The sequence below is a fragment of the Cavia porcellus genome, unplaced genomic scaffold (assembly GCF_034190915.1).
Source record: "Cavia porcellus strain 051 isolate PalLab524CR breed Dunkin Hartley unplaced genomic scaffold, mCavPor4.1 scaffold_7, whole genome shotgun sequence".
NCBI lineage: Eukaryota > Metazoa > Chordata > Mammalia > Rodentia > Caviidae > Cavia > Cavia porcellus.
Genome location: NW_026947490.1, coordinates 29,075,510 through 29,090,484, shown reverse-complemented (window position 1 = coordinate 29,090,484; position 14,975 = coordinate 29,075,510). Strand labels below are relative to the sequence as shown.

General features: G+C 49.7%; 1 long non-coding RNA gene across 5 annotated transcripts in view; it reads right to left on the bottom strand.

Annotated features, from left to right (window-relative positions):
* Positions 1-3,797: 3,797 nt before the first annotated feature.
* The window catches only part of LOC111755541 (uncharacterized), a 30,394-nt gene continuing 19,216 nt past the window's right edge, over positions 3,798-14,975 (bottom strand). For 4 of the 5 annotated variants that reach the window (XR_010048694.1, XR_002790099.2, XR_010048692.1 and 1 more), the window contains 3 exons: positions 8,813-9,001; positions 4,892-5,003; positions 3,798-4,363 (listed from right to left, as the gene is read on the bottom strand). This is a non-coding gene — a long non-coding RNA (uncharacterized LOC111755541). Of the gene's footprint in view, positions 4,364-4,891; positions 5,004-5,788; positions 5,905-8,812; positions 9,002-14,975 lie in introns of all 5 variants that reach the window. The other variant, XR_010048695.1, reaches the window with a different exon arrangement.

Below are 14,975 nucleotides of genomic sequence, written 5' to 3'. Positions count from 1 at the left end.
TGTGTCATGGCGACAAAGACCCCACTGGGTGCATAACCCTGTGGCCCTGCTGGGCTTCCTCCCCACAGAGGCCCGCCTCTATGGTACCCTTCACCCCTGTGGGAGCTTTGAGGAATAGCTTCTCTGGCCTCTTCTGGGCTGACTGCACAAAACTGATTTCCTTCTACCAACTCTTGTCTCCAGGGTTTTGGCCCTTGAGCGGTGGGCAGCCTGTGCTTATCCTTGTAACAAAGTCAGGAAAGGAAAGGGAAGGGAAGGGGGAAAGGAAAAAGGAAAGGAAAGGAAAAGAGGGGAGAAAGGAAGAAAGAAAAAAGAGGGTGGGGATTTAGCTCAGTGGCATAAACACCCACCCGGCAAGTGCAAGGTCATGAGTTTGATACACAGTACCAAAAGAAAGAACGAAAGAAAAAAGGAAAGAAAGCGTGGAGAGGCAGCAGGAATGAAGGGTAGGGAGCAGTGGGTAGGGGACAGGAGCGTGGCAATGCTTTTTAAACAGGACACTCACACAAGAGGGTTAAAGAGACAATTTAAAGAAAAAGAGCCAGCTACATGTTAGCAGCAGATCAGCACCCAAAGCAGCCAGTATAACAAATGCAAAGGCCCTAGAGCCTGTACAGTGTATGTGAAGCTCAGTGAAGAGGTCGGTGTGGCTGCGTCTGTGTGCACACAGAGGGGAGGATGGGCGCTAAGGCAGGAAAGGCAGTGGAGCCAGCTGTGGTCTTATCACCAAGAAGGACAGACTGGACCTGCTATTTACTAGAGTGGGAAAAACAGGTTTGGGGGAAAGAATAGTAGTTTTTAAACTGAAAGTAAACTTGATCCTTGGGGGAACTTCCAGCAAATAAAGCCACAGAGTGAGTGAGAACATGATGGCTGCTCTGTGAGGTAACAGCAAGGACACTCATTTCCCTGGGGGTATAAACAAGGTTTTATGTCAGGGATTCAGGAGGAGGCGGTTTTGAGCAGAGCAGAGATATCACAGGAATGAGGTCTGTGCTGCTCACTGCTCAGAGGCCAATAACTGGGAGCCAAGAGCTGGTGGCAGGCATCGGGGTTACTAGAGGGCTGGCACTGAGGCAGATGCAGAAAGTGGCATCTCCAAAGCGCCGTCCTGGGGTGCCCCTGGCTGCACAGGGCTTCTATGGGGAGAGGAAGGAGGCACCAGGAGCTAAGGGCGGGAAGGTTATGTGCTGAGCGGGGTCTGCCAGTGTGCACCTCCTTTTTTTCTCCCAAGCTTAGATCCTGTTTTGGCTTAAAACAGATGGATTCTTTTTCTGCAAATTAGATCTCACAGCAATTTGCATGCACAGAAGGAAAAGCTGAGGAGAGGTGTTACAGAAGTCACCGATGCGATGTCCCGTCCACAAGCTAAAGAGGGTTTACCAGTTAACCCTGCAGGTTGGCTTCCCTTTAGAATGCAGAATGCTGGTAAAAGGAGGGGGACGTGGGGATAACTGCACAGGATCAGGGAAGACAAAGCGAGCGGGAAGTGAAAGCAGCTCCAGAAAAGCCATCTGTACAGTTGCGGGGAACGTCTTGGAGGAAGCGGCCTGTGACCAAAGAAAGACTCCTACATGGAGAGCAGCCAGTCAGGGGCTCAGCTCTGCCACGGAGACACGGGAAGTCTCGGGCTCCCTAAGTGGGCTGAGAGAAGCTGCAGCAAGGACCAGGACCCTGGGCGGGGCGGGGGGGGAGTGGCGGGGAAGGACCTGCTGAGGAAAAAGTCAGGGTGACACTGGGCACAGAGCAGCAGCTCACGGGACCGGGCTGAGCCCTGCCCTGGCACCAATCTCCCGACACCCGAGCGTGCACGGGGCCGGGCACCTCATGTGCATCTCCTGACATGAGAAGCCGAGGCCAGTGCCCAATGCCAGTCTAAAGAAAGAGATCCAGCGGGACCCCCTGGGTCCACTGTCGAAGAGGACACAAGAGGACGGTGGCGAGCCACTGCACCACTGGCCCCAGCTCCCTGGGCGAATCTTCTCGGTTCCTCCAAAGCGCTCTTTCCTCCCCAGGCACTCCTTTTGCTTTTCTTTTTCTTTCCGCCCCAGAATAAACATTGGACTTTCTCCTTCACCAGCTGTCCTGACCAGTTCATTGGACAGCTGGGTAAGAACCTGGGGAAAATATTGCTGGCCAGGACTCTGCCTGGAGACAGTATTGGGATACGCTGTAGCTCTGTCGCTGGTTCCTAAGCACCTGCTCTTTCCAGGATGACTAGAGCAGTAAAAATATCTTCATTAAAATGTCTGGTCCTTGGCTTCTGAAGCCACCTCAGAAGAGCTTCACAGCGGAAAGGGGAAGCGCGGCCTTTTCCCTTGACAAGCCCTTGCCAACACCCCCGGATGTGGAGATGCTTTCTTCATATGCTTCAGCAGCACCAGGGAGAGAGTACAGAGCTTATGCACTGAGTGCATCCTCAGGTTTTTGCTGGTTTTGCTTTTGTTTTTGTTTTTCGAGACAGCATCTCCCTAAATCTCTGAATTACCCTGGCTGAATTCAAACTCGGACCCTCCTGCCTGACCTTTCTAGAATGCTGGGATTATAAGTGTATGCTACCATGCTTGGCTCTGGATGGATACCAACAAGGTGGGCTTCTTTGGTTTTTCCTTTTGTTTTGCTTCATTTTAGCTTTTGGAATGTCCCTAGAAAGCCAGATGGGGAAGGCTGGCTGCCAGAGGAGCCAGCGACCTGCACCCCAGGGAGGACTGGGGTTGCATGGAGCAGAGAGCCTGCAAGGGAAGTCGGCCCCCACCCTGTAATGAATGATTTGATCAATTGTGCTAAGATAATGAATTTCAATAAGACCCCACAAGAATGAGTACAGAGAACTTGCAGGTAGCTGGGCATGTGGAGGTGCCCAAACAGGTGACTAGGAATATATTCCTGTCTGGAAAGGGGTGCACCCCAGTTCTACCGGGATGGATGCCCCTGAGCTCAGGATCCTTCCAAATCTCACCCAATATGTCTCCTCATCTGGCTGCTGATCTGTGTGTGTCCTTTAAAGTACCCTTTAAACTTGCTCCCCTGGGGCCTGTGAGCTACTCTAACGAATGAACAGGACCTCAGTAGGGTCCTATAATGTATGGCCAGCTGGTCAGAAGAACAGGTACAACAGCAGCTGCCTCATGGGAAGTAGGGACACTCTTGGGGACTGAGCCCTCACCAGGTGGAATCGGACGCTGTTTCCAGGTAGCAGACACCAGACACCAGATTGGGTACAAAGACACCCAGCCAATGTCTGCCGCAGAATTAGCTGCTTCCTTGCTGGTGAGCAGAAGTCTCCACAACCTTTGAGGTCAGAGAAGTCCTTTGTGTTGGTGGTTGCTGAGCAGAAAGGAGGAGAGACCGAGTCCGGTCTCCCCCTTTTGAATGAGATGAGCAGCAAATGGAGTGTTCCTAAGCTGTGCTAAGGGGATTCAGTGCATTGAGCGGCCCTGAGGAGTGAGGAACAGGGGAGGAACCCTACCCGGGATGGTGTCATCACACTGGCTCCTGCTGGGTGAGGGGTACAGATGAGGAGCTGGAGGTGGTAGAGGCTGGGAGATAACCCAGGAGCCTGCTGCAGTCATCGGGTGACAAGGCCAGGGCGTGGGGCAGAGCAGGTGAATTAGAAAAGTTTTGCAGTAACAGCAAAGATATGTTGTTGAGTTTCTGCAAGCCACAGGCAACAGATCAAATACATATCGCATGAGTATTTTTGTTGAAAAATACCTCACTTAACAGACGCCATTATTCATTCACATTGGCCTCACAGCAAGAGGCACCACAGCTGTCTGAACAAAGCTTGTGTAGCGTGTGTCTCTCTGCTGACCACAGCAGTCTCTCTGTTCTTTATTGTTGGATGTATTTGAAATGCATCATAATTCACTTACCCTGGGGGACTGGAGCACATTCACACTGCCGCTGGATTCTTTGTCCTGCTCCTTCCACAACCCTCCTATCTCCCCCCATCCCAACCAGAACCTCCGCACCATGCTGAGGCTCCCCGCAAAAGTGCAAAAATGTGGAAAGCTTGTCATCCAGGAGACCAGGTAAAGGACACACGTTGCAGGACGACACTTGAGATGAGGAGGCCCATAAAACCCTCAAGATTGCCCTTGCAGGGGCAACCTTTGTCTTTATGGAGTTGGTAAATTTGAAAAGACAGAATGAATGGATAAGAATCTTATCCAAGTGAAAGTCAGGGATGAGTACTCCATCATCTCTGGATTCCAGAGGGAAACGTGGCAGCCCAGTCTTCAGTGCTTTCCTGTTCCGCATCCTCAGATTCAACCAATCCCAAGTTCAAAATAACTGGAAAGAAGATCTCCTGTCCCGAACACATACAGAGTGTGCTCTTAGTTTTGCTGTCAGGAAACACCTGTAAAGAAAACTTGTTACAGAGATGGGTGTAGCTCAGCAGCAGACTGCACAGCACACAGAGCCCTAGGTTTGATCTCGAGCACCGAAAACAACACACAATATAACACCTACTTACATAGGTTAACCTTGCATGGGGTATTTATAAGTTATCTAGAGGTGTGTAGAGTACACTTCAGGTGATCATAGCTACACCGCTCTATAGAAAGGACCATCGCTTGTACAGATTTGGCACCTGTCAGGGTCCTGTGGCCGATCCCCTTGGATAGGGAAGGATGACTAACTTAATGGTCAAAGGAGGGTGGGACTAGAAAGATCTGGTTTTACTGCTTTATCTATTGGGATCCTCAATTCCATCACCTCTCCTAACAGGAACTACTGCATAGGGCTTTCAGGAAGACTGAGTGAAACACTGGTGACTTAAAGCTCTAAGCACAGGTATCTCTGCTTCCAGAACCCTCCGTGGAGGAACATGGCAAGAGTAGGGAGAGGGTGCAGATGCCAGGGGGCAGACTGGGTCTCATCCCACCTGTCGCTCACTGGGCTGTGTCACCTCAGAGTCACTTGCTGTGTCGGGGCCTCGGCTTCTCCATCATCCAGTGGGTGTAAAACAGGTACTTAACACCATGTGGTTTTAACACCTAAAAGCAAAAGGCCAGACACAGAGAGCTCAAAACAAGCCACATAAACAAGCTGTTCCAGCTCCAAGGAGGCAAGGGGCCCAGGCCAGACGGACAGACAAGTTGCTAGGCAGCGGTGTTGAAACTGACATCCTCCTTCTGAGTGCATAAATAAACGTGCTGCCGAGGCTGAGCAGTTCCTTCCCTCCCATCAGGAGAGAGGGCTCCCCTGACCCCAGTTTTTGTCTTTTCTTTATTTCTCATCCTCTCACCATCCTTCTGCCTACGAACATCTAGAGCTGCAGCTGGTTACTACACAACATGAGTGGGAGATAATAACAGAGGTCATTTTTGCAACTGACAGATGAGTTTTAAAGCATCAGAAGGGCCGGAGATTTAGCTCAGTGGTTCAAGCACCTGCCTGGTAAGTGCAAGATCATGAGTTCCATCCCTGGTACCAAACAAATAAATAGTCAGAAGGACTAATCTAAAGGTAGAGAACTGTTCAGTGTGACTATATCAAAGATAAGCATTTGCCCATGAGAGAAGACTCCATGGGCAGACTAAATGGATGGGGACAGGTAAAAGATCCTGCAAATAAATGACAAAAGGAAAGAAAGGATATGAACAGGTGGTTTACAGAGAAATGCCCAAAATACTCATATGAAAAATGCCCAGTCATTATTTATCTTAGAATTGCACCCACAAATAGTGTATCATGTTGTATTTGTTAGATGAATATTTTAAAACTTCAAAGTTAAATAACCCCATATTAGCAGGGACAGAGAACTCTGGAATCCCCATACCCAGCTGGTGTGATCAGATCACTGCTGTCATTTGGGAAAGTAGCAGACCATTCCTTGGTTGATTTAAGTATGGACAATCCTCAGTTTGCAGTGGTTCAGGTTAGAAATCTTCTGTCCTATGATGGTGCAAAAGTGATAGAGTTCAGTGGGAACTGCACTGTGGATTCTCCCGGGCTAGCACTCAGCAGTAAAACTGTCTCTCACGATGCTGGAAAGCTCCCAGTCAGCCCTGGGAGCAGAGGGGTGCTGGGGTAGGTGTGCTGAGCACATTCTCAGTGTTTCAGTTTATGACGGGTTTCTCATACCACTAATAAGCCGAGCTTCTATGCATTCATGTCCGTGAACCCAGAAGCCCCGCTCCTGGGTGTCCACCAAGGGACCATGGTTATACAGGTCACGAAAAGGAAACCAGAAGTGAGGGCTGCAGTCTTTATCGCTGTGGGGGAAATCTGCAGGCTCCTTCATGGGAAAGGATTGGGGAGGTCTGTTGGGAATCCATAATGGGAAGATGTGGCATTTAAAAGAACAAACTAGCCAGGCGTGGTGGCAGACTCCTGTAATCCCAGCACTCAGGAGACTGAAACAGCAGGATTGTCTTGGTTACTTTTCTCTCATTCATGGGACAAATTACCTGACACCCAAAGGAAGGAAGGAAAGGTTTATTTATCTCACTATTTGTGGAGGTTTCAGTCCATAATCAGCTGACTAAGGCAGGGTGGCATGGCACAGGGGCAACATTTCAAGGCAGCAGCCAGTAAAAGCAGCCAGAGCAAAAAGAGGGGAGAACAAGCCTCTTCTCCTCCTTCTCCCTTATACTGCATGCAGACCACCCCTCTCCCCCACCCCTATCCTCTAGGGCAGATTTAGCACTCACAAAATCACTTATGACCTCCTGTTGCACAGGATGCTTACACAGTAAGGAGGTTGGCTCCCTGCTGAATCTCTTAGTTAAACTTCTAAACTTCTCAAGTTGATACAATGTATCAACCTTAACAAGGCTCACTGCAAGTTTAAGACCAGGGTAGGCTACAGAGTGAGCCAGAGGCCAGCTTGAACCAGGTAGCAAGACCCTGTCTCAAAAAGACCAAAAAAAAAAAAAAGCTACATGTGCACAGACAACATGACTCAAATTGTAAAGTTGCAATGCCGGACACTACCGTGGGGAAGCATACAGAACTGTGGCAGTGGGACATGGGCCAACCTCTGCAAGAAAACATCTGGTGACTTCTTATATAGTTAAACATACATCTCTCATAGGATCCTGCAATTTCACTCCTGGGTGTTTACCTAAGAGAAATGAAAACATATGTCCACACAATGGTCGGAAAAGTATTCACAGCAGCATTGTTTATAAGCGCCAGAAACTGGAAACCACCCAGATGTCCAACAACTGGTGAAGGAAAGAACAAGTGTGGGAGAGCCAGGCAATGGAATGTGCTCTGCGGCAGGAAAGAATAACTGTGGACAGACAGGGCAGAAACCGGGGTGAAACTGGCGCACGTGGTGCTGATGAAAGCTGCCAAGCATCCACAGGAAGTTCAGTGCAAAGCCACTGTGGCAGGATATGGTCAGTGGTTGCGCAGGACCAGGGAGGGCAGGCGGCGTGTGCAAAGAGGCACAAGGCAGTGAAAACACAGAGAGCGGGAGGAGGAGACTTGTGCCTGTCTTGATACAAAGGTGGTTATGTGATTGCAACCAATTTCCGAGATCCACTAACATGGATGCTAAAATGGGTAAAACAGTAACCTACCAAAATGAAAAATAAAAAGTAGAGTGTCAATGGAAAAAAAAAGACACAGGAAGAGCTATGCACCGTATACCATTGACAGAAAAATAAAATATATGCACATGAAAACACAATGCAGCTTCTAGAAATGTCTGTTTGTCATTCTTTATGACTGAGTAGTACTCATTGGGTGCACCTTGAGAACGCGCTCGTGGTGAAATAAATCTAACACACATGTGTAAGTATCACACTGTTTCTCTGGTGTGGGAAACCAAAAGTGTAAATCAGGACCAAAATGTGTACTAGGTGTTATTAGGAATAAAATGCTCAAGTGGGAAGGGGTACTAAGGAGGGATGAGGGGGGTAGGAAGAAGAAAAAAGAAACAAAGAATGGAAAGAAGCGAGATACAGAAACAAAGCCTTGTGAATAAGGAGGGGAAGTGGGGTGGCAGGGAGTGTAGGGAATGTGGAAAGAATTAAGATCCATCATGTACAGGTGCAAACTTCCCGCGATGAGCATGATCACTATATACATCCAAAATGTACGAATAAGCTTAATTTAAAAAAAAACACTACAACCCCTAAGGACATACAATAAAAAATAAAAGAAAATAGATCTCCAAGGTTGTGAATGCACTAGATGCCACAGTATTAGACCCCTTAAATAGCTAATCATCTATGAGGACTTCAGAGCCCAAAACAAATTGCAACAATCAATGTCACAACAAAAGACACGTAATAACAAAGATAACAGCAAAGGATCTCAAACACAACAGCGAGGACACACAATGACAATAGCCAATGAAAACAACTGAAAAGCACAGCGGACACATTATTAATAAAAATAACAGCAAAAGCTACACAGTGATCAAGATAATGTCAGAAGGAAACAGGAATCAAAGGAACAAAGGAGGAAGGCAAGGTCCTACCCTCATCAGTAATGACACTGCACCACCAGCTAACTTGACTGTCTTTGCCTGAGCTCAAGCACTACATTTTGTAGTAATACTAGTAATAATAACAGCAGTAGTAGTTGGTGGTGCTGGCAGGTAAACCCAGGGCCTAGCACATGCGAAGAAAGCTCTTTATCTCTAAATTCTCTCCAGGCCTTTTTAATTTTTATTTTGAGACAGGGTCTTGCTAGGTTGCCCAGGCTGGCCTCAAAAAATTAGCAATCCTCCTGCCTCCACCTCCCGATGAGTAGCTGGGATTAGGAGCATGCACCACCACACTTGGCTTGGTAAACATTTTTAAATCAAAATAAATAACCCGCTCTAGAGAGCTTTGGGGAGGATTACCTGGATTACCGTGTGGACATCCGGAGAACGCCTTGTGCGGAGCGCATGCATAATAAGTGGTAGCTGTCAAAGTCACCGCGAGGGCACTACGTGCACCTGCTGGTGACATAATTGTTCCCAGCACCACAGCCAAGGGCCGTGAGTGACAGCTGGAGATTTGAGAGTAGGAGGCAGCCGCCCAAAGCCTTCCTGTGGAACAGAAAATAATGACATAGCTGAGCTGGAGCTGCTGACTTCCAACACCTTAATTGAGGAAAGCCAGCCAGCAGGCGAGGCCTGGGCTTCCTCCCTCCTCCCTGACTGGGATTTCATAGCCACCTGCCCTCCTCTTCCTGTTTTCGCCCAGGGGACTTTTTCAGAACAATGGGAGCCTGTGTAGGGAAGGAATCCGGACAGCAGGATAGGACTGGGCCTCCCAGTGGGGCTTGGTCCAAGGGACAGTCCAGTCATGAGGTCCGGGCAGGTCTCCAAGTCGCCCAGCACAGGAGAGTGCACCTCACTCTCCCTCAATGCTATTCCAGTGAAATGTCGCCCTCCCCATTTTATAGGAGTACGGATCTAGATGGAGGGAGGCCGGTAGTGATTTCCCCCACTCAGGTTGAGGGGGAACCCCTTTCCAAACACCCTCTGGACTTCATCTCAGCCACCATGCCACCGGGAGACCTGCGTGAGGGACTCGGTTGGACTTTCCCTGTTAGCAGGGGCGGAAAGGCCATGTTTCACCACGTGTGGTGGTGCATACCTGTACCCTGGCATCCTGGGGTGCCGAGGCAGAAGGGTTGCAAGTTCTAACAGCCCAGGCAATCTAACACTTACAAGAACCTGTCTCAAAAAATAAAGCTTTGACAAGGACAGGGCATGGAACTCAGCACAAGGGCCCGGGTCTCCAGGCAGAGAGGTCGCAAGGTCAGGTGAGGAAGGCCGGGGTCACAGGGCCTTGAGGAGCCCAGGAGCCAGGTGAAGATTTCCAGAGGACAACATTGCTAGGTCCAGAGGGCCGTGTGGCCTTTCTGCCTGCCTAGAACAGGCTTAGATGCGAAATGGACGCCACTCCCCAAAGGGCTGTGCCATCTCTAGGGTGACCACACAGCTGACCCCAAGGAACAACCAAGATCCCTTTGTCCTCCTCTCCCCTGCTGGGTGCGGTTCTTGGGCCCTGCTGCTGCGGGGAGGGGGGGGCATGCTCCTGTTGTGGCTGCAAAGACCTCAGTGATTCAGGCAGAGGTTTAAGACAGGGAGTCCTTGCTTGGCGTTTGCGGACAGGGGCTCCTGGGTGTGGGACTCAGCAGGGACCTCCGTGTACCTCACGGGAGTCACAGGTTTGGGCAGCACTATGGGTCAGGGGCACTACTCCCCTTCCTGTGGGACCCCTGGGGGCGAGCGCTGCTCTATGACTCGAGGCTCAGCAGATCATGGTCAGGCTGTGGAAGGACAGTGCAGGGTGGGAGCCGGGGACACACTCCTAAGTGAGCTGGCCTCTGTCACAATACAGATCCCATCGTTCAGAGTGGGGGCCAGGGCATCTGCAGTGCCCGAATGGTCCTTAATTTAACTCTGACCTAAGTCCAACATATTCAAACTCAAAAAGCCAGCACTGGGTCTTGGGGGTGTGGGGGATCTGATCATGGAAATTCTGATCCATGGCTCTCTGGAGGAAAAAGAAGTCTAAAACAACTATAGTGTAGGAAAAAGCTCTCTGTTCCAAGTACATCCAATAACAACATAATTTCAGACGGGGGAGGAGTTCAAGAAGCCTGTGATTTAGTATGGCAGTCACTGTGTACAATAGTGTATTGTACACCCCCAAAATAGCCAACAGGAGACTCACCACAAAAAAATGACAAGTCTGTGAGGTGATACGTGTAGTACTCAGCTCGATTTAGCCATCCACAATGTATGGCTGTTTCAGAACATCACAGAGTCCACCATAAGCAATCTTTATCTGCTATTTACAAATTTTAAAAATTAAAAACAAAAACTGGATATGGAGAGAGACAGAGAGACAGAGACAGAAAGAGACAGAGACAGACAGAGACAGAGAGAGACAGACAGAGAGACAGAGAGGACACTAAAACAGACACACAGTGTAGCCCTACTGAAAATTCAAACTTTTCTAGAAGAATTTACAGAACAAACCAGACATGACGGAGCCTGCCGGTGATCCCAGAAGAACACTGGGAGCTGAAACAGGACAGCAAGATTGAGACAAGCTTGAGCAAAATACTGATTTTGTAAAACTCTATATCCAAACGAAAAATTTAAAAAAGGGGGCCAAGAATGTTTCTCAATGCAAAGGCCCTGGGTTCAATCTGTGATACCACATGTAATTTTTTTCTTTTTAATATAACTAAAAATTCAAGATCCAGCCCAGTATAGTGGCGCACATCTATAATCTCAGCACTCAGGGGAGCCAAGATAGGAAGATCAGAAATTCAAAACCTGCCTGGCCAATTTAGTCGCTGACTCAAAAAAAATTAAATTAAATTAAATTAAAAGGACTAGGGATGTGCTCAGGGTGAAGTCACACACACACACACACACACACACTTTCAAGATCACCCACTGACTGGTCTGAATGAACCACACGTCAAATCTTAAATAATAATGACCTGAGCAATACTGAGGCTCGAGTTCCCCTTTGACCCAGGGAGCCTACGAAATGCAGGCCAGTTGTTCCCTGCACTCCCAAGAGAGTCCTTGAACACACAGCAGCCGGCAGATGTCACTGCCAGGACCCCACCTAAGCTCCCCATACACATCCCCTGTCAGGATGGGCACTGTGCCCCGCGGAAAGCACATGAAAATCACACTGCATCCATGCGTTTACTTCAGCCAAACACGATGGGGTTGTCAGCCTCCACACCTCCCTTGGAAGAGCTGATGGGGTTCAGGGTCCGGGAGGACCGAACCCACACTCGGCTCCCACTCAGGAGATGGGGCAGCTCCTCCATGTGCCAGCCCTGTCCGGTCTGCTCCTAAACCTCAGGAGCACAAGTGGCTCTCTGTGGTGCCATGTGGCAGCCCTGGCACGGCAGCTGCCAACGTGTCCCATCCCTGCCCGTTAACAGCAACAGCCACAGCTGCAGTCAGCCTGCTCTGAAAGGGCTCTGTGTGCCTGACACCAGTGCTCTGGGCCCCTCCAGCCCGGCCCTCACACGATATCTGCAGGTATAAGGACGCGAAGGTGGAATTGCCTCTCCACCCCACGGTAGTGCCTGCAGTCCACACCTCCTCCAGGACCTCCTGTAAGGAAAGCCATGCCTCCAACAGCGTGGGAAAGTATAATAAATGTGTGGAGCACAACTCTGTATGACCCACGGGGCTTCGGACATGAAGATCCCCTGCAGGGCATGGGAAGCACATGGCTGTGTTTCCAGTTACACGAGAGGCTAAGGCAGGGGGATTGCAAGTCCCAGGGCAGGCTGGGCGATTTACTGATACTTTGCCTAGGGAAGTAGCTTGGTGCTTGCTGGGTTCAATCCTGAGTACTACAAAAGAAAGGAAAGAAACAAAGGGAAGGCAAGAAAAAGAGAGAAAGAATGAATGAAAGGAAAGAAGGAAGGAAGGAAGGAAGGAAGGAAGGAAGGAAGGAAGGAAGGAAGGAAGGAAGGAAGGAAAGAAAGAAAGAAAGAAAGAAAGAAAGAAAGAAAGAAAGAAAGAAAGACAAAGACGCAAAAGACCCAGGAAGGTCTGTCTGTCTAAGCATGCTCTATGCTGTGCATACGATGACAAAATCAACTCACAACGGGTCCGGCAGGAGTATCCCAATGGTGACTCGATCAATGCACGACTGTTTCCAGTGCACCCCAACTCCGTGCTCTGGGGTGTCGCATTCTGAGTCTAACACAGTCGTGACACTCATTTCTCTGGAAGCAGATATGAGACCGTGTGGTTGGAGCAGAGCTGGGCAGTTACAGCGGTGACAGGCACTCCTGTCCAGGAGATCCCGCTGCTGCTCTCCTCAGGATGTAACACACATACCCACCAAAGGGCCTGCGCAAAGGACCTGGCCAGCAGGGGGCTGTTGTCCTCTGGGAGGATCTCAAGTGTGAGCCCAGCCCGGGCAACTGAGGGAGGACAAATGAACAGAAGGGCTGGGGATGGAGCCCAGTGTAAAGACCCTGGGTTCAATCCATCGGCCTTAGTGCACACAGAGCACACGTTGATTTCTTGAAAATTATTCGGTAAAATCAGAGCATTCCCCACCCCACCGGGACTCTTTGGCAAGATTTAAAGCAAACCCAGCAAACACACACGGTAGGCCTCCGGCTTCTGGAAGCAATGTAGTCATCATCTACAAATGCGATGCAAGCCCATGTAGGCTGTTACTAGGAAATCGGCCCTCGCATCTGTCCAAATAGCAACGCCGCAAGAACCCCAACCACGCCCCAGAGACCCTGCCTTGGGAGGGGCTCTGGCCACCTCTCGCCATGGCTCCCCACAATGGCTGCAGTTGTTGGTGGCTTCTGATGCCAGCGCCCACCCCCTGGGCCCTGCTGTAGGCAGGAAGAGGCAGCCCCAGCACCCACCCAGGGCCTCCCAGAAAACACAGGCTCAGCATTGCAACCTCTGTCCCCAGCTGCCGGCTCTGCCTGGAGTCCCGGAGTCAACACCCCACACAGGCAGCACAGCGCTGCAACCTTCTTAATCCAGCATGGAGCTGAATTGAGCCCTCCGGCAGGTCTCACCTGCAGGACAGAGTGATAGCCCGATCCTCAGTTCCTGTGGATGCCAGATGCCCCTGGATGTCCTGGGGTTTAACTGAGTGAACAATGATACAAGGTGGCAGCCAGGACTTTGTGGACAACATCTCCACCATCCCCAGTGTGGGACTTTGGGGACAGCCTCTGCTTTTCACACTTTAGCCAGGTCATGCCTGGTGAACAGGGCTCAGTGCACAGGCTGGACATCAGGCATGTCAGTGGCCACTGCTCAGTGACCCCTGACAATTACCAAACATCCTGGACTGTAACACACGATCTTCCCACTTGAACCTGGCCAGGGAAGCCCCATTATCCCTTATCCAGAGCCACCCAATCTGCAGGAAGTGACAGTGGGGTCCCCTGGCTTCACAGGTGTCCCTCACATTGATCAGCCTGACACACATCTGCAAACACAGAAGCTGTGACAAGTGGAGACGGCCCCTCTCCCTTCTGAGACCTCCATGCTGCTGGCAGTAACCAGGGAGGGCACCCTCGTCTCCTTAGGAGGCTGTGGTGGCCCTCAGGCAGGCACCTGATGGGATGGACACCTTCTGTGCTAAACGTGGGCTTCACAACTCACAGAGTATCACGCTGCTTAGTACACACATCCTCACCCAGTGCAGTGCCACATGCTACCTGTTGGTCATCAGCCAGGTCCAAGTGGATTATCAGAAAGAGCTGACCTTGGCTGGGGATTTAGCTCAGAGGCCTAAGTGCCTGCCTTGCAAGTGCAAGGTCAAGAGTTCAACCCCTGGTACAAAAAAAAAAAGAGTTGACCTCTGATAACATATATATATTTTTTGTCTTTTTCCTTTTTATCGGTACCAGGGATCGAACTCACGACTGCCTGCTTGCAAGGCAGGCACTTATGCCGCTGAGCTTAATCCCCAGCCCCTACCTCTGATAACATATTAAAGTCTCTCGTTCCCTCTTCTCTTCCTCCCCGAGCTGTTAGGCAGAGGGTTTCTTTGGGGAGCGATGAAAATATTCTGGAAGTAGATGTCATGATTGTACAGCTTTGTGAAACTGCGATTGTGGCGGAAGTCATTGGATTGAGTTTAAACTGGTTAAAATGCAAATTTTATGGGGAAGGCAGATAGGAAAAAAGAGAAAAAGAGAAGGAGAGAGAGAGGAGACAGAGAGAGAGAGAGAGAGAAATGTAGTCTGATAAACACATAGCTTTAGCTTTTTCTAATATTTTAGGATCAGAAAACAGCCCACTATAAATCTGAATTTCCAGCTTCCCTGAGAAAGTCAGACGATTTGGCAGCATGGGCCTGGCACTGTCCAGCAGGGTGGCTTGCCAAGGATGAAGGGTGAATTTTATTGCATGTAAATTAGAGTGCAATAAAGCTGATTTTTTTTAAATCCACAAAAAGGGAAGGGTGAGTTAGGTGATTTCTAGAACAAATCAAACGCTGAAGTTTTATCACTGCAAAAAAACTGGGGGATGGGGTAGG